Genomic DNA, 24523 nt, shown 5'->3' with positions numbered 1-24523 from the left:
ATATTTTAAATATGAGCATGTTGTAAATCTAGAAATGATATCATTGTAAATAAATATCAAACATCATGTATATGACATATATAAATATGAAACATGATCACATTATGCTCCATAATGTGATTGATTGAGACAAGATCATGAACCCTATGTACAAAATAAGAATAAATATACCATGAGCATGTGTATAAATTCAATTTAAATAATAACTTAAGTACAATTAAATTTACTTGCGACTTAGGATGACTAGGGTCGATAGCTATCTATCCATCTACACCCTCATGAGTTATAGGTGTAGTCTGTATGTAATAGAATAAACAAATATTTCAGAAGTTATACATTACTAAAGTTTTAAATATAGGAGGTGTAGGTCCAAAAGAATAGACATGTTTGTAAAGTTTTACCTATATCTCCTACTGTACAGGATGCATAGGTGTTTGCAAGTCCCCATATGCCATCCTCATTACAAATATACGCTTACCTATCTCACTCAAGTCTGTGTCACTAAAGGTCATATCTTTGATGTCAAGTGTAGGATCTATGAGAATATCTGTGAACAATGAATGTCATGGTGGGTAAGAACCTACCTTGGTAGGGGGGTTGCATCCTCCTCAACTATGGTCTATGGTGGAGCTATAGCTGCAACATATATGTCCCCTACCTCTGACTAGCCTGCGCCTTCAATGTACCTCTAATGATACTAGTCACATATGATGGTACCACACTAAGTGGTTGTTTGGTCAACAACTGTATAGCTCAATAGGATAAAAGTAGAGCAATGGACAAACATGTACTCATAGGCCTCAAGTGGTCTACTCAAGACTCCATAGAGATGTCTAGTAGAGATGGGATGTCAACCTCATGATACATATCATCACCTAAAAATGGTGCAGCAATGTGACCACCTATAGATGTAGATTATGATCGTATCATGTATCTATGCACTCGGTCAGAAGACATCTCATGCACTTGAGTAGAACTAGTGGAAATCCTCTCATACACATCTTTACATGTATCATCTACCACTCTATCTCCAACTGCAACTAACTCCAAACATTTTGACATTGCCAAAAGGTTTGGACCAATTAATGCCTATTTATTAATTAGTGCAAGAGCATCTAGGTGTCTAAATTTATCTGAGAACCTACCCTAACCCTACCAAACATGCCTAGGGATATCAATGCAATCAACCTCTCATGAAGATGAAATTTTGCAAACAATTGTTTGTAGAAATATAAGGGGAACTCATCCTTTTGGGGCCACATGTGATGTGTGGCCAACCAACAAGGATACATGAAATGTGCCACCAATGGATCAGTACACCTTGTAGCATAGTAATCTAACCTTTTTCAAAGGTTGATAATATGAGAACATGTTCTTCACGTTCTCCACTAAGACCATATCATCTATCTCCCTTCATTGCAAACCACCATTGACAATACATGATAGAGTACTATAAAAAGTGTCCAAACTAACACTATCATAAGGGTTAAAACCCTCGATAGTATGCATCATGCTAATTAGCTCATCTCTAATTATAATCACCTTATCCCTATGCTATAGGGTAGGTGTAGCCTATAGACTCTAATCAATAGTATCAAGTGTGCTTTGTAAGCACTGAATAATATCTCCCTATCTTGGGTACTAGTAGTTCAACTATGGGATGAACCACTATGGAGATGATCTTGTACACTGGCCTCTCAAGAATCACTACCGCCAATGCCATAATGATGAAAGATATAAAAAAAACAAAACTAGATAGATGATAGTAGAGATCTGTACATGTATACATATACATATATACATAGATTATTGTATAAAATAATTAAATCAAAATGCACTAAGTGAATCTTAAAGAAATGTTAACTACACTAATTGAATCAAAACACACTAATTGTACAACATATAAAGAAATGTTAACTATATTATATATATTTTTAGTAATAGGTACAAATCAAATTTAGATAACAAGTTTAGGGATTATGGGGTTAGAGAGAAATTTAGGGTTTAGGAGTTAAAGAATAGTTTAGGGTTTAGAGAGATGAGGTCTAGGAGTTAGAGAGAGAAAAAGGGTTTACGGGGTTAGAGAGCAGTTTAGGGTTTAGAGAGATGCGGTTTATAACTTAGAGAGTAGTTTAGGGTTAAAGAGATATGGTTTAGGACTTAGAGAGTAGTTTAGGTTTTAAAGAGATGGGGTCTATGAGTTAGAGAGTAGTTTAGGGTTTAGATAGATGGGGCTTAGGACTTAGAGAGAAATTTATGGTTTAAAGAGATAGGTTTTAAGAGTTAGAGAGTGGCTTCCAATTTAGAGAGATGGGGTTTAGGAGTTAGAATGAGATAGAGGAAAGAGATTAAGTTATGTTAGGGATTATGGGTTAGGATCAGGATAGATGAGATTATGTGTGAGAGAGAGAGATATGAAGTTATGTAAGAGAGATGAATAGATGAGATGGGAGAGATGAAGTTACATTAGGGATTAAATGGGGTTAGAGAGTAGTTTAGGGTTTAGAGCGATGGGGTTTAGGAGTTAGAGAGTTTTTCGAGTTTAGAGAGATGGGGCCTAGGAGTTACATAGTGGTTTAGTATTTTGAGAGATGGGGTTTAGGGTTTAGGGAGTGATTTGGGGTTTAGGAAGATGGGATTTAGGAGTTAGAGAGAGATAGAGGAAAGAGATGAAGTTATGTTAGGGATTATGGGTTAGGGTTGTGATATATGAGATTATATTTGTGTGTGAGAGAGAGATGAAGTTATGTAATAGAGAGAGATAGATGAGATGGGAGAGATGAAGTTACGTTAGGGATTAAATGGGGTTAGAGAGTAGTTTAGGGTTTAGAGAGATGGGGTTTAGGAGTTAGAGAGTGGTTTAAGGTTTAGAGAGATGGGCCAGTCTAGGAGTTACAAAATGGTTTAGTATTTAGAGAGATGGGGTTTAGGGGCTAAAGAGAGGTTAAAGGTTTAGAGAGATGGGGTTTTGGAACTAGAGAGTGGTTTAGGGTTTACAAAGATGGGATTTAGGAGTTATAGAGTAGTTTAGTATTTAGAGAGTTGGGGTTAGGGGTTAGAGGGTGGTTTAGGGTTTAAAGAGAGATGGGGTTTATTAGTGGGATTGATAATGTTATGTAAGAGAGAGAGTAGGTTAGGGTTGGGAGGGCTAAAGTTGTGTAAGATAGATAGATGAGATGGGAGAGATGAAGTTATGTTTGGAATTATGGGGTTAGAGAGTGGTTTAGGATTTAAAGATTGATGGGTTTTAGGAGTTAGAGAGCAATTTAGGTTTATTGAGATATATAGAGTTTACGAGTCATAGAGGGATAGAGGGTTAAATGTTTGAGATCTAGAGAGAGAGCAAGAGGAGTTTAGGGTTGGGAGTGATGAAGTTATGTAAGTTAGAGAGAGAGAGAGAGGTTTTAACATTATATGGTTACAAAGTGGTTTATGGTTTAGAGAGCATTTTAGGGTTTAGAGAGTAATTTAGGTCAACATATTTGGATTTATGGTTCAATATAGGAGTTAGAGTCTAATCTGGTTCAATGTGAGAGTTTTAGTTTGAATTTGATTTAGTTTAATGTCAAGTGATTTAATTACATTCAATGTTAAGTTCTGCTCCTACCTATAATTTATAAGGTTCAATGTTAAGGTTTTAATTAGAATTTATTTGTGTTCATAGTAAGAGGTAAACTCTGATTTAGTTCAATCTGATGGTTTTAGTTACTAGTTTAGAGTTGTTTCTAAACCTTTACCTTTAGAACAATTTCTAATCATTTGTAATAAAAAAATTTGAAGTAGAAACATTTAAATTCTCTAATTTACATATAACTAATTTTCTATACTTAATAATTTTTTTCAAAAGTTTCAAAAGTTTCTAATTGTTCTTGTATTTTCTAAGTTTTCTAATATTTTTAAAGAGTTCTAATTTTTCTAATATTTTCTATATTTTCTAATATTTTCTAGATGTTCTAGTATTTTATAAAGTTTCAAAATTTTCTAACTATTATAATCTTTTCCAAATTTTCTATAAATAATAATTTACAAATAATCTAATTTCTCTAATAATTTCTAAGTTTTACTAAATTTTAATACTTTTTCTAAACTTTATCTAATATTAGAGTACTTGAAAATATAAACGTATAATAATATAAAAAATTGAACTCTTTTAAATAATCTAGATTAAAAATACAAAAATAACTGGTAGATTTGTCTTTTTGTAGCTTATATAATTTTCAACTTTTCGGTCAGATTGGGTGGGCCAAATCCTTGTAGATGTGTACACAACACCTCGCATCTAGTTGGTGCCACATATTTTTGGCTAGATTCGGTCCTCCCAGAAGCCATCTGGCTAGATTCCTTCCCATCGAAACCTTAAAGTTAGCCCCAAAGGTGACACAAATCTGTGCTTTCACCAAATAGGTATCATAGTTCTCTTGGCATGTCACATTTTTAGGCCTTGTATGGTAGAACCTGTATGGAACAAGTACTTTTGGGTCCAAAGATGCTTTAGGATATGGAGTAGTAGGTTACTCATATTAGAGAGCATTTGGTTATTGCTCAAGACAAGCAGAAGAAGTATGCAAATGCCCAAGGTCTGATTGTCACTTTTCTATTGGTAACAATGTTTTTTTGAGAGTGTGTTCAAGGAAGAGCCCCATCCATTATGGGAAAGGCTCTAAGTTGGCACCACATTTTGTTAGACCATTTGAGATCCTTGAGAGCATCAGTTTTGTTGCTTATTGACTAGTGTTGCTACCTAGCTTATCGTGCATCCATGATGTTTTCCATGTTTCTATTTTGAGGTAGTATATTCCCAATGTGACCCATGTTCTTGATTGAGATGCTTTATAGGTGGAGGATGGATATCTTTCTTTGGAGCCCATCTATATCCTTTAGCATCGGAGACTAACTTTGAGATGTTGAGACATAGAGCATGTAAGGGTCTAGTGGGACTCGAGTGATGAGACTTCTACCCCTTGGGAAGATGCTACATAGTTAATATATTTGTACCCCTATCTTTTTCTATGTTTTTAGAAGTAAGCTTATGCCTAGTGGGGGAGGATGTAGTGCCCCTCGTGCTTGTAGTTTGTACCTTGTTATATTTTGATCTGACAGATACTTGTTACTCATGTTATTTTTTACATTTGAGATGACCTGAGGGTCAAATGTTATACTTTGATTTCCAATATCATAGATGTTAGATTACTATGTTGTTGAGTTGATCATATCTACATGATGATGCCATTTTGAGATGATAGTATGATTCGTGATGATATTTGGTTATTTGGTATCTGGACATATATCTGATTATGTTATATGTGGGAATTAATGCTATGGTAATTTACTTCATTCTTTCTTTGTTATGCTTTATGCAAACATGACTGATGTAAATGGATTATTTTAGTATAATTAAACAAATAGTTAAACTAGGTTATTTGATACATTTATTACTTTAGCTATGTTATTATATGTAATTGCACTTGATCATGTGTTTTAGTGTGCAGGATTTATATCCCTAGCAGTGACACATGAAGTTAGTGATTTAGCTATTCATATCTAACCGATTTCGTCCATGTAAGGTTGACATATCATATTTGACTATTTAAATTAAACCTTTTAGTGATTTAATAAATCTAGACTCATTTGCATTATGTTATTAGACCTGTGAGCATGTCTATGCATTTAGAGGTTCACATTTGTCATGAAAGTTATTAAGAAATTCTGTAGTTTTGGTTTAAGGGAATTTTAGGATTTTTTTAAATTAATTTTAATTCTTGATAGTTTTTTCATAGTTGAATTTCAATTACTTGGAATAGCCTATTTTCATTTGGGTGAATTAGTAGTTTAAACTTGGGCCCATAAAATTTTCACCACACATCCATCTCATGCATTCAATGAGTAAACTGAAATATCATGTAATGCATATACATCTAAATCATATAAGCATGTAAGCATTGACACACATAACACCAGATATGATTACCTAGAAACCCTCCAAGTGAGAATGTAAAATTGGGGTGGGGATGACACCCACAAATATTTGCTACTATAGTAATAAAGTGTATCCAACGAGGGCTACAATGTTTTGACCATGAAACATGATCTACCCTATGAAAGGTCTACCCTGTTAAAGGTTTACAAAGACTATTAGGTCTCACCTTGTTAGAGGATTTCAACATGCTATTAGAAGTGTGCCTTGTTAGAGGACTTCAACGTACAACTATGTAAGCACCTTATTAAAGGATTTCATACAACCTGTTAGGACTACTCTGTTAAGAGATTTGATAGAAATCACCTGTTAAAATGTCTTTGCATAGATCCTGTAGTTGGCACTTGCTTGCCTAATGACAGATCACCTCTAAACAATGTCTTCTTGATCCTTCTTGATTAGATGTCTCAATGTTGTATCCTTTTCTCTATCCTCTATTTTTCTTTAACTGATTCTACAATTCAATCTTTCTTTGTAACTTCTAACTCACCTTGAATGCTCTACATGAAAAATATCTTATTGACTCCTTCAGTTCCTTACACACTCATAATGAAGAGTTTAGGGTTTCATTCTCCTTGAGAATACTTTGGTTGCTTAGGATTATGTATGAATCTTCGACTAAGAATTGTCCACTTTACCACTTAATCCTTCCCTTTTTTTGATTGGCTATATGTAATTGCATAGAGAATCCAACTAGAGATTCATCCTTATCTCAAAAATATTGAAATACAATCTTAAGTTAGCCCAAAAATGGCTTACATAGTTGTTTGTGCCATTACAAACAAATATATCAAAGCTATGTCACTTGGCATTTGAAGTTTTTGATACTTGGCATGCACTAATCTTTATAATGTGACTTAGCATATGCATTGTTCGACATCCACTATTTACTCAGCTCCTAAATCACTTAGCATGGTCTATCTACTTGACACTCGAGTGACTCGACACTCACTATAACTCAGCATGGTCTAATATTTACATGTTGTGCTTGGCATGTATTACTAGCTTGGCATGAACTAAGTAAGTGGCTTAAGTGTGTTGACACTCACTTGTCAAAACTAGTCTGAGATCAACAATCCCTCGCTTTGACATGAGTGTCAAAAACACTTGAATATACATTCTCATCCTTGATTTATTGAGCATAACATATCCATGACTTGGCTTATATACAAAACTTCAAAATTTCAAAATTTTGCAATAACTTAGATACATCAAAATTTGATAACCCTCCCTAAGTTAATATCTCCATTTTGTATCCAAAATTCTATGTTGTTTCTAAGTAAATGTGTCTCTGCTGATACACTTTGATGTCAATGCTGACTTCATGCTCTATTTTATTGATACTTTGTCATCTGATAATGGTCTCCATTTTTCTCTTTCTCTATTTTACTTCTCCCCCTAAAATGTATCTCCCTCTTTCTTCTTATGCTCCCCCTATCTTATTTACTCCCCCATAGCATTTTTATCCCCCTTTTTGACACTTATGTCAAATGGGCTAGACACTTATTGTGTGTTTGTCCAAAAAATATTTATGGACATCCAATATGATCTTGAGGGCTGCATCCCAATTATCACATGCAACATCCAATGACTTAATTTGGATTGCAAGCTCGATAGCAAGGTGGACTAGACAATCTAAAGTAGAAAGATTGGGGTCTTTCTTCAGTAGAGTTTTAGCATTGACTAGCTCCTTGTGCAATATCTCCATATGTGGGGTGGGGGTAGCTTGTATGCTTGTCAGTTTGGATCTTATGTTAGCTTCATCTACTCTCAATATAGCTAACTAACTCTATGTTTCAAGTAGTGTTCTAAAATGATTCTCACTCTAAGCTAGATTTGTTGGTATTCTTGCACTTGATGCATACATTTGGCTTTCCAAACTCAGAATGTGACTCTTGGTCTCTTGAGTGAAGAGTGTTGGATTGTATAGTTTCATGTACAATGAGAATATGTTCTCAAGTACCTTCTTCACATCCTCAACCTTAGTTTCCAATGCAACTTTTTGTAGTGCTATCTCACTAGATATTTTCTCATTTACCTTTCTTTGAAACTTCTTTTTTGACCATTTTAATAGTTTGGCATTTGTATCAAGGACTTCATTACAAACCTTCTCCACTATATCTATTAGTTATTATATTAGTGGCTTGGTCTCTTTAGGATTTGGTAGACTAAATGCATCTAGAAGGATGTCCCTAATGTCTTGAAGTGCTTGCTTCTTCTTATGTTCTCTCCTAAGCATTTCTTGATGCTTTTTCCTTTCTAAGGCCTACTATAAAATGCCTATTTGTGCTATTGTCATAGTATCATAATTGTATTTTGGAATAAAAATTTCTTCATCAAGGCTTATATCTACATAATAAATTACCTTTTCAACCTTTAATGAACTTGGGATTGGCACTAAGATTTACAATGGAATAGCTTCTGTGCTAAGCTTCTGAAGAGTTTGTGTAGAAGAAGTGCTAGAAGTCGGTAAAGCTACTACTACTTTGATGACAACTTGTTTCTTCTCCTTCAGTGTTAGCTCACTCTCTTTAGGCTTTCCCCAATCTATCACTATGACTTGACTAGCACCTTGTCCTTGTGTTGTACATGCAGATGAGTCTATCTAACCTATTTATTTCTATCTTGCAGTGATGTCTTTCTCTTTTGTTGTTTTCTTCTCAATTATATCAACCTTAACATTTTTATTGACCTTGGTATATTTATCTTTAGACATTTGGACCAAACATTGTATATTAGTAACTAAAGGGATGATTGAAGGTGGTTCTTATGGATTCACCTTTTCCCTTGTAACATTAGTTACTGCCTTTTGTAGTTTATCTACACTTACCAAAATAGGATTTCCAAAAAGTTTGGCCTATAATTTAGATTGATCTAAGATCTTCTTCAAGTCTTCTATAATAAGAGGATTGATGTTCTGAGTTAATAGATCAGAGACATCCTTGATAGTTATAGTTTTAGTTTCCTTAGTTGTTTCATGGGGAAGACTAACACTCGGTGATTATTCTTCTTGCTGCTCAGGCTCAGCTACTGCCTTTCCATCTTCTTTCATTTCTATCTCTCCTCCAACTATGTTATCTTTTTCATCATCTTCTATATCATCATCTTTAACCTTTGAGGGTTTAGCTTCTCCCTTCTTTATTGTGGTCAACCCATAAATGAGTTTCCATATTTGTGTTGATTTCTTAACAACATCCTCAGTATTATTTTGTAGAATGCTAAAGGCTCTATATTTAGGTGTGAACCTAACTGCATATTTCTTTACTACCTTAGCAATTTGTTCCTTAGTTAACTCAGACATTACTTGGGCTAGTGCAGTCTCCCTGATTTGTCTTTCAAAATTTAGACAATAATGCCATTTTTTTCTCAACAATGTCATATACACTTTTAGGTACTCAGTTACCAAATTCTAGGGGTGTTGTCTTGAATTTTGACATCATGGAATATAGGGGCTCTTCTACTTGGTTTTTCTCCTCTTTAACTAGTTTTTCAAAATCAACATGACTAAAACTTGAAAGATCTACATTGTTCTTAACATTTTCACATAAATTCTCAAGATCTGAGAGAGAATTGTGACTCACAACCTTAAATTGGCTATTGTCATTTGATTCTATTTTGTCTTCACCAAAATATGGATGTGTTACATACTTCCTTCTTTTTCTTTTCTGCTCTTGACCTCCTTGTTCTATTTTCTTTATCTTTTCCTTTTCCTTTTGTGTTGTAGCACATGTGCTGGCTCTTGTTGTAGGTGAAGTGGGCTTTGGCTGACTTGGTTTGATAAGTTTCTTTGTCCTTTCTACAAGTTGTGCCTTGACCTTCCTTTTGTTTTTCTTGGTAGAAGTAGATGCTTCCTTGGCTTCTTCTCCCTTGGCACCTTCATTCTCCTCCCCTTCTTTATCTTCTCACATGCCCTATGTCAATGCTAGAGGTTCTTGTGCTTGAATTTTTTCTTCCTCTTCATCCTCTTTTTCTTCTTCTTCTTCCTCCTTGGCACCTTCTCCAAATTTTTCCTTCAACTTATTTACTAGCTTGCCCTTCTTCTTAATAACTAATGCAATTTTTTAGTTCCATGGTTATCTTGGACTTTGCCACTTCATAATTTCAATTTTTTTTTGTAGTTTTGTCTACTTCTTCTGCTAGTAGAGGTATTATAGCTATTGAGGCTTCATCTACATTTACCTCATATCCTAAGGGTCTCAACCATCTTAACCTTGGTATGGCAGCTTGTACAAAAGTATAATCAAAATCCACAAGAAAACATACATCATTATAATGTTTCTCAACTAAAGATATTTGTATTCTAAGTCTCTGCTTCATTGATTTTTTGAAATCTTCAAAGTAACTAGTAATTAAGGATTCAAAGTTTTCTCCTAGCTGCTCAATGTATTCACCAACTTGCACTCTCCAACTAATTTTTTGGTCTTCCATCCCACATTACCAAATGAGGCAAAAAAAATTTGTACATAAAAGAATATACAAATTAATATAGAACCAAGCTTGCATTGTGCACTCTTGGTTTTCCTGATTACTCCAAGGTTCTCCATCAATTGTTGTAGTTGTAGTTCTAGTAGATCATATGTATGATCTTTTGTAATAATCTTGTAACCAACATCCATAGCTGATGGATCAAAGACATCTTTGATATTTATAGTTTAATTTGTCTTAGTCATGTAATGGGGAGGACTAACACTTGGCGATTGTGTGTCATGCACACTCTGTTCTTCTTGTTGCTCAAGCTCAACTGCTACCATGTCATCTTCTTTCATTTTTGTCTCTCCTCCAACTATTTTGTCTTTTTCATCATCTTCCTTATTATCATCTTTAACCTCCAAGGGTTCATCTTCTCCCTTCTTTACTATGGTCAACCCATAAATTAGTTTCCATATCTATGTTGATTTCTTACAACATCTTCAATATTATTTTGTAGAATGCTAAAGGCTCTATATTTAGGTGTGAAACTAACTATATATTTCTTTACTACCTTAGCAATTTGTTCCTTAGTTAACTCAAGCATTACTTGGGCTAGTGTGGTCTCCTTGATTTGTCTTTCCAAATTTAGACAATAATGCCATTTTTACTCAACAATGTCATATAGACTTTTAGGTGCTAAGTTGGAAAATTCTAGGGGTGTTGTCTTGAATTTTAACATCATGGCATATAAGGCCTCTTCCACTTGTTTTTCCTCCTCTTTACCAAGTTTGTCAAAATAATCATGACTAAAACCTAAAATATCGACATTATTCTTAACATTTTCACATAAATTATAAAGATCTGAGAGAGGATTGTGACTCACCACCTTAAATTGAATATTCTAATCTGATTCTATTTTTTTCTCATCAAAATTTGGTTGTGCCACATACTTCCTTCTTTGTCTTTTTTGCTCATAACCTCCTTGTTTTTTTTTTATTTGTCTTTTCCTTTGCCTTTTGTGTTGTAGTACATGTGCTAGTTCTTGTTGTAGGTGCAGTGGGCTTTGGATGACTTGGTTTGACAAGTTTCTTTGTCCTTTCAACAAGCTGTGCCTTGGCCTTCCTTTTCTTTTGCTTGGCAGGGGTAGGCGCTTCATCAGTTTCTTCCCCCTTGACACCTTTAGTCTCCTCCTCTTCTTTATCTTCTCCCATTCCCTATGTCAATGCTAGAGGTTCTTGTGCTTGAGTTTGTTCTTCCTCTTCATCGTCATCATCATCATCATCTTCTTCTTCCTCCTTGACACCTTCTCCAAATTTTGTGTTCAACTTCTTTACTAGCTTGTCCTTCTTCTTAATAATTGAAGCAGTTTTCAGTTCCATGGTTATCTTGGACTTTTTCACTTCATAATTTCCAAAAAAAAAATATTTTTGTCTACTTCTTCTACTAGTAGAGGTGTTATAGCTATTGAGGCTTCATCTACATTTATCTCATATCCTAAGGGTCTCAACCATCTTACCCTTTGTGTGGCAGCTTGTACAAAAGTATAATAAGCATCCATAAGAAAACATACATCATTATAATGTTTCTCAACTAAAGATATTGGTATTTTAAGTCTTTGCTTCATTGACTTTTTGAAATCTTCAAAGTAACTACTCATTAAGGATTCAAATTTTTCTCCTAGTTTCTCAATGTACTCACCAATCTACACTCCAAATGATTTGTTGATCTTCCATCCTATAGTACCAAATGAGGGGAATGCATTTTGTACATAAAAGAATATACAAATCAATATAGAACCAAACTTGCACTGTAAACTCTTAGTTTTCCTAATTGCTCTAGGGTTCTCCATCAGTTGTTGTAGTTGTACTTCTACTAGATCATATGTATGATCTTTCTTAATAATCTTGTAACCAACATCCACAGCTATGGAGGGTAGACTATTCAATCTACTAGATTGATAGAACTTGTGTGATATTACCCTTACAATAGAGTTAATAACAGGATTTGTGATTGTATCTATAGTCACACCTCTTTTATTCTAGACTACTCTAGTATTCTTTTCAATCATTTCTTTGGAATCACTTCTTAGTGTCTTGGGCCAATCTAGGGTTAGGTAACCCTATAGATTATTCTCTTAGTTATTTTGATAGGTCCACTCTCTAGCTATAAGGAACCATCATGAATTTGGCTAAGCACTATTTGTATCCACTCTATCTTAAATACATTTGGAAAATATAAGGTTTGTGTTAAAACATTTTTCTCAACAATCTTGAATTCTTCTTTCAAAACACCATTTTCACATAACTTGTTGTATGCACCTCTGATTTCCATGTCACCAATACTTCCCATCTTGTAGTTATAACATTTTATCACATCTTGTACCATTATTACATTTGGTGGGATCATAGACAATGCGCTGGAAGGGTCTTGTTTATATGCAATGTCAAGAATGGCTTTAAACACAGGTTGCTTAACTTCATTACTAACTAGTTGAACATTTAAAACTTCCTTCCCTTCAAAATTTTTTAAACTTGACGACATTGTGTCAAACTAGGGTTTACGACAATTAAATTGTGTAGCTCAGCTCTTGATAAATACCTTAAAAAATCTAATGAATTGACCTGAAATTGCTACTAGAATCTTTTGCAAATGCTTGGAATGGTTTTTAGATAACCTTCTTCTCTACTTGCTCTTTCTCAGATTTGAAATGATGAAGAATGAGTTAAATTGATTATATACCCTTTGGAAAAATTTGCATTTAATGTTGAGTGCTTACACATTTGTAAGCTCGACATCAACCAATTTTAGGTTTACTTGACATTCATTGATATTTTTATCACTCAGTAACCACTACAAGCTCGACATCAACTACCTAGTCTTGATAGCTCGAGATCTTCTAACATTCAACTTGACACATATAGGAAACTTATCATGCTTAGCAACAATATGAAAAACTTAAATATTTGTCTTGAATTTCTAACATCTTGCATCTTTAATGATGATAATTTAGTCTTTTGAATACTATCTCCTTTTGGAATTGATGTATGATATAGCTTTTAAACATCAGTCCCACACACTACTTATTTTCCTAGTTTGATATGGTGTGATCACCTGACCCATTGTGTAAAGTGATCCCTTCTTCATTTGATGTGCTACAAAAATCCTTTCCCTTCCATGTCTTGTTCATCTCATCTTTGATGTGTTCAACATTTTCCTTGCCTTTTCCTTTATCAAATATATAACTTGGTGCCTTTGACCTAGTTGGACAATCCTTACTAATGTGTCCAGTCATCAAACAACTAAAACATGTAGTTTGACTTAACCATCTTTGGTAGTTACCTTTGAAATGTGTCCTAAAAAAGTTCTCAGGAACATGTCCATATTCTTGATAGTAATAACAACTATATCTTGTATTATAATTCTAGTTATAAGAGTTTCCATTGTTCCTTATCTTTTTTTTTTAATTTGATGCCCACATGGGTTTGGATTCGCATTCAAAAGATCTATCTCCATACTTCTGACGGTTGTACCAATATCCTTCAATCTTTATGTATGCATGGTCTTGGTTTTGCATTCATGTGCCTAATGACCTTGCTTGTTACACTTATGACAATGAGTCATGTTCTTAGGCTTGACATTCTGATTTTTAGTTTTTCTCCTACACACATTAGTAGTATGGCCTTTCTTACCACAATTATGACAAGTAGGTTTGGAGTTCTTACATTTTTTGTTTCTTTCTTCTGCATTTTTTGATGATTCTCCTTCTTCAGTGCTTGTATAACCCAATCTTGATGTATCATTTTTGGATCTAGGAGATCTCAATAATTGTTCAAAGCATTTGATGGCTTCATTTGGTTTTTTGAAACTTTTAGAAAATTTCTTTTCTCTCTTTAGCTCACTCTATAGTTGTTCATTCTACAACTTTAATGTAGTTATCTCAATGTCATTGACATTCAATTTATAGTTGGCATTCATCATTTGACTTAGAGTATCCAATTACATGTTGGAAATCTTGGTTAGCTCTGATGACTTATCTTTTAGTTTGTTGGCCAAAATTCTTTTGTCTTCTTCAATCATGGCTTTGTCTTCCATAGCTTTCTTCTTTTGTTCAATTACCTCACATAGCAATATAGCCTGTGATTCTTGCTCTAACTTGAGATTTCTAATTTCCTTAGCTTGCACTTTATTCTTTTACAATAGATCTACAACTGCTACATCAAATTCATTGGAATCACCATTTGTAAATAGCTTAGTAGTGTCTATCTCTCTATATTGTGTGTCATTTTCCACAATAGCAATTTCTTTCCTTCTCTTCAAGGATTTCTTTAGTTCTTCTCTTGCTTCATTTAGTTGATGTAGTATGCGATGTATTTCAATCTCTTAGTTCTCAATGGTCTTTCCCAAATTGTAGGCTTCCATTTCAAGATCTTTTCTCAAAGCTAAAAAGTCTCTCTCTCAGAGAACAAGGCTCTGATACCAATTATTGGAATTATAATAGGAAAGGTAAACTTCAGGGGGGGGGGGGAGAATGAATTAATAGTTTAAACTTGGACTCATAAAATTTTCACCACACATCCATCTCATGCATTGAATGAGAAAACCAAAACAACATATAAAGCATATACATCTAAATCATGTAAGCATGTAAGCATTCACACACATAACACCAAATATGATTACCTAGAAACCCTCCAAGTGAGAAGGTAAAACTAGGGTGTGGATGACACCCATAGATCTTCACTACTATAGCAATAAAGTGTATCCAATGAAGGTTACAATGTTTTGACCATGAAACATGATCTACCCTGTGAATGGTATGCCCTATTAAAGGCTTACAAAGACTGTTAAGTCTCACCTTGTTAGAGGATTTCAACACCCTATTAGAAGTGTGCCTTGTTAGAGGACTTCAACTTACAACTAAGTAAGCACCCTATTAAAGGATTTCATACAACTTGTTAGGACTACTCTGTTAAGATATTTGACTAAAATCACTTGTTAAAATATCTCAACATAGATCTTATAGTTAGCACTTGCTTGTCTGATAATAGATTGCCTCTAAACAATGTCTTGTTGATCCTTCTTGATCATATGTCTCAATGTTGTATCCTTTTCTCTATCCTCTATTATGCTCTAACTAATTCTACAATTCAATCTTTCTTCATAACTTCTAAGTTACCTTGAATACTCTCTATGCAAACTATCTTCTTCACTCCAATTCCTTGCACACTCATAATGAAGAGTTTGCGATTTTGTCCTCCTTAAGAAGACTTTGGTGGCTTAGGGTTAGGTATGAATCTATGACTAAGATTCATCCATTTTTCCACTTAATCCCTCCCTTTTTCTAATTGGCTGCATGTAATTGCATAGGGAATCCAACTAGATATTCATCTTTATCTCAAAAATATCAAAATATAATCTTAAGTCAGCTCAAAAATAGTTTACATAGTTGTTTGTGCCATTACAAACAAATATTTCAAAACTATGTCGCTTGACATTTGAAGTCTCTGATACTCGACATGCACTGATCTTTATACTATGACTTGGCACTTGCATTTCTAGACATCCACTATTTACTTAGCTCCTAAATTACTTGAAATGGGGTATCTGCTCGACACTTGAGTGACTCAGCACATGAGTGGCTTAGCACTTACTATAACTTGGCATGGTCTAATATTTACATGTTGTGCTCAACATGTATTACTAGCTCAACATGAACTAAGTAAATGGTTTAAGTGTGTTGACACTCACTTATCAAAACTAATCTGAGATCAATAGGGTTGATCCGAGTTTAACTAATTTTCTTGGTTATTTAACCCAGTCAATTATTCACTCAAAAAAGTGAATAAGTATCCAAAGAGGAATTTTTTTCGTCACTTCTCACTTTTGGAAATAAGAAAATTGAGAGCTTTTCCTAAAATCCTTCCAGAGGATTGTATTTATGTTTGTTGTAGGAGCTACAGATGTGGGATCTTTGCGACATCGGTCTCATTAGATCCAGTTCAGTGATGCCTTGGATTACCACAACTTTTAGCAGCTTCTGTAGGATATCTATTTTATTAGGTTGGTTCCCATTTTGACTCCTTTGGTTGTCAGGTAGGGCTCTCCCATTTTTAATTTTTAGATCTATTTTTTCTTCCATTTTTGGTAGTTGTATGTTAGGAGGTTGAGAACTAGTGTTTCCCTCTATTTTTGATTGCTAGTTTTTCTTGGTTGGTCGAGTATGAAAGTTTCCTCAATTTTTTGGTATGAGGGTTTGGGGTTTCGCACCACTATGCTAGTCATTTTTTGCAGATGGTATCCGAACCTAAATTTTATTGGATTTATGTGGCTTTTATGCCCTAAGACCATATGGGTTTTAATTTGAAGAAGTTTTTGAGTTTGAGGGTTTTACCTTGATTTGTGTGCCACCCAATTTTCTTGAGTTTTCTTGGCATGATGTTGGTCATGGACTTGGATCATCCATAGGATGTTAGTTAGACCATTGTTGCACTTTTATATTGTATTGGGTTACGTGTTGCATCCATACTCCTAAGCTTTTATTCAGTTGAGTGCAATTTTGCTTGTGTTCTCTTCTAGCCCTTGTGTTATGATCTATGTGATGGTGGTGCACCCACACATGAGCACATGCACGAGCATTTTTTGGGTAACTTACGAGTCCCCAAATCTTAGTTGTATTTTGGTGGAGTTATGTTTATTTGGGGTTGGGTTGGGAATATGCATGCCTATAGGCACTCATCATTTGATTAGCATGGGTAGGGTGGGGTAGCACCATAGAGGGGCTTCTACTACAACCTTGGTGACTATTTCCTAGGTTGGTGTGAAGAAGGCTTAAATAAATAATTTAATCATGTAATAAATATAAGATAATGAAAAATGGATTTGTGTGCCTCTTATTTCAAAGTTGATGATGCTTGATTGTGTGCCTTTTGTTGGGGAGTTGATGCTCCCAATAATAGATTGGGCTACTTGATGCCAAGAAATTTACCCTCTAGTGAGTCCCTACATAGTTAATCCATTAAGTGTTTGACTAGGACTTGTTGTACTTACATTGTCTCATGATCTTGGTTGCAATCATCTTTACTATCTAGCATGAGTGTTAGCAATGATGTTTTCTTAATGTGTGCTTGTGGTTGGATCAACATCTCTATTAGCATGACGAGAGTGGACCTATTGGTTTAACGTGGTTGGTAGACATAACTAACTATACCATTGTTGAGGACTAGTGTATAGAGATGGTCTATTATTCTAATTCGATCAGTGCTTGATGTTTCACTTGGTACTTTAGGTTCAAGGGTATGTTACCTTGTGATTTATGCTTTTATTGGGATGCTTGGATATCATATTTAGATAGTGTTAGTTTATTTGACACATTCCTTTATTATGATGTTAGCATATGGTTAGATGATGTGATTTACTTAGTTCAAATATCTACTTCTTTATTGTTGTAGTATGATTAGATGTTCTTTTTCTTATGATGTTATTACTTATAGTAGTGATGCCCTGATAAAATAGCTCTAACTATCTAGTTGGAAATTTGGGATGTTACACATGGGGCATGGCTAGGGCCTTTGAGGTCTCATGATGCTATTACAGTTGAGAGGAACCATGCAAGAGTTTAGTTTTTTTTGTACATTGCGATACTAATTTTAGTACTTTTTCTTATACTACTTTGGATTAGATGGTTATTTTTATTTTTGACTTGTTGCTCTTGTGTTTGAGTGTAAAAGCCTCAACTAGTGGATTTGGTACTCCTCGGTGTGGAGGTTGTAAATCTATCCCTCCCTTACATTCATTCATTGGAATGTTTCTTGCATTTCTTGGGTGAGAGTGCTCTAGCATTGGGTGATACTTTAAAATATTGAATTCCCATTGGAGAACTATCATATGACACTCGAAGAGTGTCGCGCGGCCTTTGAAAATTTATCACCTAAAACCTAAAAGTATTACACGCACATTGAAGAAATGTCATACAATATTGTTAAAGTATTGCCCAGGCTATATGAAAGTATTGCCTAGGTCTGTATGAAAACCTACTCAAGCAACCAACAAGCCTCTTTTGACTTGTTTGAAAGGTTTTAAGAGGTTATTTGGATACCCTTTATGGAGCTCTCAAACCCTAGTGTTTGACCTTTCAAATTGGAGATTTTTTAGCTTTGAATGTGTTTTGTGACTTCTGTAGTTTGTCATTCTTGGTCAGTAGTGGTGTTTGAAGATCTTTGGTTCTGGATGTTTGTTTAGTCTTTCATTTTGATCTTTTTGATCCTTTTATGTTGATTTTTGTGTGCATCCATACTTGTTTTAATTTTAATTTTTTTTATCTTGGCTTATATTAATCCTTGTTCTAAGGATCTCTGGTTGGGCATTACATTGTCACCCTTTGTAGGGTTGGAACCAATTTTCTAGCTCCATTTTCTTACATTTTTTTGAGTTTAGTAGTTTAAATTGCTTATATTTTAGGTGCATTTGTTACTTCTAGTTTTTATGGCCTTTTATTGGATCTAATCAAGTGATTTTACAATGTTTTAACTTTGGCTCTAAGGTTAACCCTTTTGGTAGTTGAGTTAAAGGCCAAAATCCTAAAGTTTAAAAGATATAATCATATCTTCCAAATGGCTTGAGATTTGATCTAAAATATTTTTTGCAACTTATAGATGGATGAGAAGTTACACAGTACAAAATTCAAATTTTTTGGATCAGATTGTGGTGAGCTATAATTTTTTCTGTATTTTTTATGAAAAATCAATTTAGATTGCATATCAAGGAATTTTTCGTTGTTGAATAGTCCCTTATATTTAAAAAAAATACAATAAAGTTACATACTCGCAAAAAATGGGGCTAGGGGAAACAAGATCACCTTGTGAGTTCGTATGGCCAAAGGCCAAATATCAACTATTCATAAAAAGAATCTAGAAAACATAAAAAATCCTCAAGCTGCCAGTGTAGCACCAACCAAGGGAGGAGGATCCTTATCATCAGATCCACACTTGAGGCTGGGGTGAGTAGCCAACTCAAGGGGAGCCCATTCGTTATTAGTAGTAGCAACATTATCTTTATCTTTTTCTCCCTCAGGCCTGGGAGGAGAAATGGCTAAGTCTAGCCAAGTAAACACCCACTTGGGGCCTGAGTGTGCAAAGGGCCAACTGGTAGCAAGAGAAACCATTGGGGACCACCATGAGCTAGACCTCTAAGGAGGCGAGGTAGAGTGGTGCTAACCACCAAAGTCTCCAGAAGAGCAGCACTGACCAAAAGTACCACTATCGGGAGAGTAGTGTGGCTAAGAGCGAGGCATGTCAGAATGGCAAGAATAAGTGCTACATCCTCAATGACAACTGTGAGGAGGGGTACAGTTGCTAGAGGCCAAATATGGCTGGATGCGAGCTACTGGACAATGGGAATTTTCCCAATGAGCCAAAAGTTCCTATAGGTGAGTCATCTCTAGAGCCACTTTATCTATTTGTACTTGAATCTACAACATGACATTATTATAAATACATACTTTAGTGTACATGGCAACATTAATGTCAAGTGTGTTGTTAGCATAAATAATTGCATTACAATCTTTCCAAATTGTAAATAGGATCTCCAATATGAAAGTATGCCATATCTAGGAGTACTTGAAGGAAATCTCCATATGCCAAGGGAAAGGTTCTAGGTGGAAGGGGTGAAAGAGATCATGGATCCATCACTAGTAACATCGAGCTTGTGTACAGAACCAAAAAATGTGAAAAAAAGTCCCTAGTTGACCACAGAAAGGGCAATGGGGGTCAAGAACACCCAGGCGCAATGACTAGGGGCCCAAAGGTAGGCCTTGGAAAAGAATACACCAGGTGAAATGTGCAATTTTAGGCTTAGTAATGGCTTGCCACATAGTGGAGAACCTATTACTCCAAGTACAATGAGAAGATTGCAAATGCCATCATTGGTTGAGAACTTCAACCATGGGCAGGTAAGGAACCAACCATCGGTAGCCCAACCTAGGCTTATAGCTAATTACTGGGGTGTTTGGATACCACTTCTAGTCTTTCCACCAAGGGTGAGAGGATTAAATGCCAAATTTATGTAACAAATGTAGAGGCATCGCAGAAACTAGAAGATCAAAAGTCTGTCAATTTGGATGAGTGAGCTAGAATTGCACTTTCATGTCCTCCCATGATCGTAAGCTCATAGTACTCTAGAGAAAAGATCTTTAAGGGTTCTTATGTCAGATTAAAAAAAATATAGAGCACTAGCCCCATGTACTTTAACCAGGGGAACACCTTGGATAGCAAATAATGGTGACCACTAGAGATTGTGTTGGTTCATGGAAAGCCCATCTCTAAACCTATTACCAACCTAGTGAAGCCAGGGCTTACCTACTTCATAGGCTTTCCAAATACTCTTGGCAACAAAAGTTTCCTGAATCTAGATAGATTTAGTGGTGACAAGAAGGGTTTGAAAACCAATCCACTTCCAGGTTGGTCGGTGAACTAGAAAGCCTGAAAAAATGCAATGTCTTAACAAAATCTTCCAAGCTTCATTGCTAGAAAGAGCTCAAATCACCCATTTGGCACATAGAGTAGTACCTTGCTTCTGGATTGATAGCAAGCATAAGACACTAGACTCTTTGGGAAGACAATAGAAATAATGGGCAAGTCTATGAAAGCCCTGGTGAGAAGCATCTAACGCTCAGAGGAAATCATGTAATAGGTGCTCAAGTTTGAGATAAGAGGCCTTTGAAGGAGCCCAACAGGAGGAGTAGTACATATGGGTAATGGCCAATAGTTTGGAACAAATCTAGAATTTTTCTGTAAGGGAGAGAGGTTTGGTGATCCAATACTCCAGCTTCTTCTCTATTCTTACAAGAACCTCATTCCAGAGCTCGATGACTAAGGCTTGGAAGGAAAAAGGGATGCCCAGAAAATAAAAAACTTCCCCATGCTAAACCCATTTCCATTGATATTTCTCAATCCAAGAAGGATGGGGAAGGGAAGACTGCCTATAGCAAAGGGTTTTGTGTCATTGAATAGTAGACCCTGAAGCAAGACAAAAGGTGTCAAGACATTGCAAACTGAATGCAACATTCTCTTCATCCTCAATGAGAGTGAGGAAGGAGTCATTTGTGAAATGGCCATTCACAAGCTGATTAGGGGAATCCAAGAGGGAAATACCATGAACCCTCCATTGTGAGATGGTATTTGCAAGCAAATACCCAAAAAATTTGATCACTAACACATATAAAGAGGGTGCTAGCGGGCGTCCCTATCGGATTGAATGATAAAGCCCAAAGGCTTGAGACTGGGGGCCATTAATCGAGATGCAAGTAGAGGCATCCCCAAAAAGCATTTGGATTGACTATAGAAAAGTAGGGCCAAACCCAAGCGCCTGAAGCATTGCAAGGATGAAATCCCACTCAATTTGGTCATAAGCTTTGGCAAAATCAATCTTGAGAAAGATGGCCTATTGCTTTGAATGTCGAGCCCATTCCATCCCTTCCCACATAGAAATTATATTTTCTAGGATATAATGGGACTTGATAAAACCCATTTGTTTAGGGCAATAATCTGAGGAAGAAGATGATGGATTCTAAGAGAGAGAGCCTTGGCAATGATCTTGTAAGAGACATTCAACAAAGTGATGGGCCTCCAATTGCATATATCTTTAGGGTCACCTACCTTAGGTATGAATTTGATATTCATTTTAATAATATTACCTAGAGGGATAGAATTGTAGGCTTCAAGGTAAACTTTATGCAGGTCTGGTCCAATCTTTTTGCAAAAGGCTTTGTAAAATTCACAAGGGAAACCATCACAACCAGGGGCATTATTGTCCACCATGGAGAAGATAACTTTCTTGAGGTCTGCTAAAGTGAGCTACTGCTCATAGAAAACATATTATTCTGGAGCAAATCTTTTAGGAGTTACATCCAAACAAGCCTACAAGGCTTGATTTTAGGCTTTCGAAGGGCCTTGTACCATGAAAACTTTTTCATAGTGGTGAAAAAAAGCTTGGAGAATGTCAAGAAGCTCACAGAAGGAGTGTTGACACTCCCAAATGTGTTTGATCCCCATTGCAGAATGGAGAGCCCTCATTGCATTAAAAAATTCCTTGGAAGCTTGATCTCCAACCTCCAATTAGTGAAGATGGGCCTTGAGTTGAGCTCCTCAGGTAGTATAATTTTTTGCAACCTACTTCTGGTGGTGAAGGTTGGCAAACTAATCCTTGAGATTTGTGTCAAATGGTTCATGGCTAGAGCTCCAGTGGTTGTACAAAGATCTTTGCTAGTGGCCTCATAGGATCTCTTGCGATAAGTGGCCATCTGCCTCCCATAAATGAGAAGAAACCTCGCAGTATGAGTGATGGTGTCATTCTATCACTGAATCCACCCAGAGGTGAAATGGGGCCTAGGTTCAAGATTCAAAGTGTGTAAAATATGAAAGGTGGTGGGTGGATGTGACAACACTGAAGTATTAAGGTAAAAATGAGTTTTACAATTACGATGAGGGACAAAATGCTAGCTAATGGAGAAGTGAATGAGAAAATGGTCAAAAAGAGTCACATCAGGGAGTGGAGTGATAGGTAGCAGACTCGTGTGAGAAAAGGATACATTTTCAGATATGTTATTTTTTTCAAAAAAATCCTTGATTTAAAAATAAATAAATATTGGGGATAAATCAAGGATTTTTTGAAAAAAAAACATGTTTGAAAATGTATCTTTGTTCTACAGGGGGTTAGTTCTTTGTCTTTTAAATTTAGATTCAATAAAATAGCTCAAAATGTTGATTTGAAAAACTGGTTTGTTTTGCTAAAATGGGTTCCTGTAGCACAAATTAAGAGATATTACTGAAATTATTTCATTTTTCAAAATATCTCTAATTTGTACTATAGGTCTCTTCTTTGTATCTTACTTTTTGGAGCCGAAATAATGGCATAAAGATCGACTCCTGTTGACTGTCAAAAAGCGAAAAAAATAAAGAGCATTTGGTGGTTAGCTTGCACTTTATTTGCGCAAAATTTAATGTATGATATGAGTTGTCATTTTTTATGGTATCAACCATTTTAATATTTTTTTCTTTGAATTATCATATTTTTTCATGATTTCATGCACTTGATTGATGTTTGTGAAGGCAACTTGGACATCAGAGGAGCAACACATGAAAAAAATTGGAAACCATGAAATCAAGGTGCAAATTCCAAACCTTCTTATTTGAATTGTGAAAAGTGAACATTTTCTTCTTTTTCATTATAAAATAATTTTATTATAAAGGCATTATTTATAAATTAAATTAAAAATAATAATTTGATATTTTAATTTGATTTTTAATATCAAATGATATTTTCTATTTTAAATTATTTTTAAAAATAGTGAATGCCAAACAATGTTTTTTATTTTAAGTTTATTTATAAAAATAGTGAATGTCAAATCACATTTGCTATATATTGATTTTAAAAAAAATTAGTGAATGCCAAATGGCATTTGTTATTTTAAATTGATTTTTAATTTTTTTTTATTTTAACTTCCATCAAATTTATTTTCTATTTCTATTTGTTGATAATTGTGATTGTCAAATGACATTACACCTTTTAATATACTTTATTATATTTTTTTTAATGCCAAATGACATTTGCTATTTTAAATTGATTTTTAAAAATAAATTTCATTTGTAACTCCCATCAAATTTATTTTCTATTTCAATTTGTTAATAATTGTGATTGTGAAAGGACATTACATGTTTTAATTTGATTTTTAATGGTTATATGAATGTCAAATATTATGAATTGATTTATTAGAATACAAAATGTCATGTGATATATCAAATGATTATTTCAATTTCAATTTTTCTTTGTGTTTTTAATTGTCTTCATTCTTTATTTCTTACACGAATAATTCCCTGAAATATTTTTGTATTGAGATTTGCTTCTACCATTTTATATTTCTCTCAACGTAATTAAAGTAGTATATTAAAAATATATATTTAATGTACAATATTTTTATAATAGTTCAAAATGTAGAAACAACAAAAAAAGAAAATAAAAATCTTAGCAATCAAATATCATAAAATATGAAAACTTATCACATATCACAATTCTTGAAACCTAACACCTTAAAAATATATTTTACATTTAATCAACTCCAATCACATTTTTACCACTAAAATTAGT

The sequence above is a fragment of the Cupressus sempervirens genome, chromosome 3 (genome assembly GCF_028749045.1).
Source record: "Cupressus sempervirens isolate cs-2001-9-10 chromosome 3, ASM2874904v1, whole genome shotgun sequence".
Classification (NCBI taxonomy): Eukaryota; Viridiplantae; Streptophyta; class Pinopsida; order Cupressales; family Cupressaceae; genus Cupressus; species Cupressus sempervirens.
The sequence above is the reverse complement of the archived record's forward strand: the minus strand, read 5'-3'. Positions refer to the sequence as shown.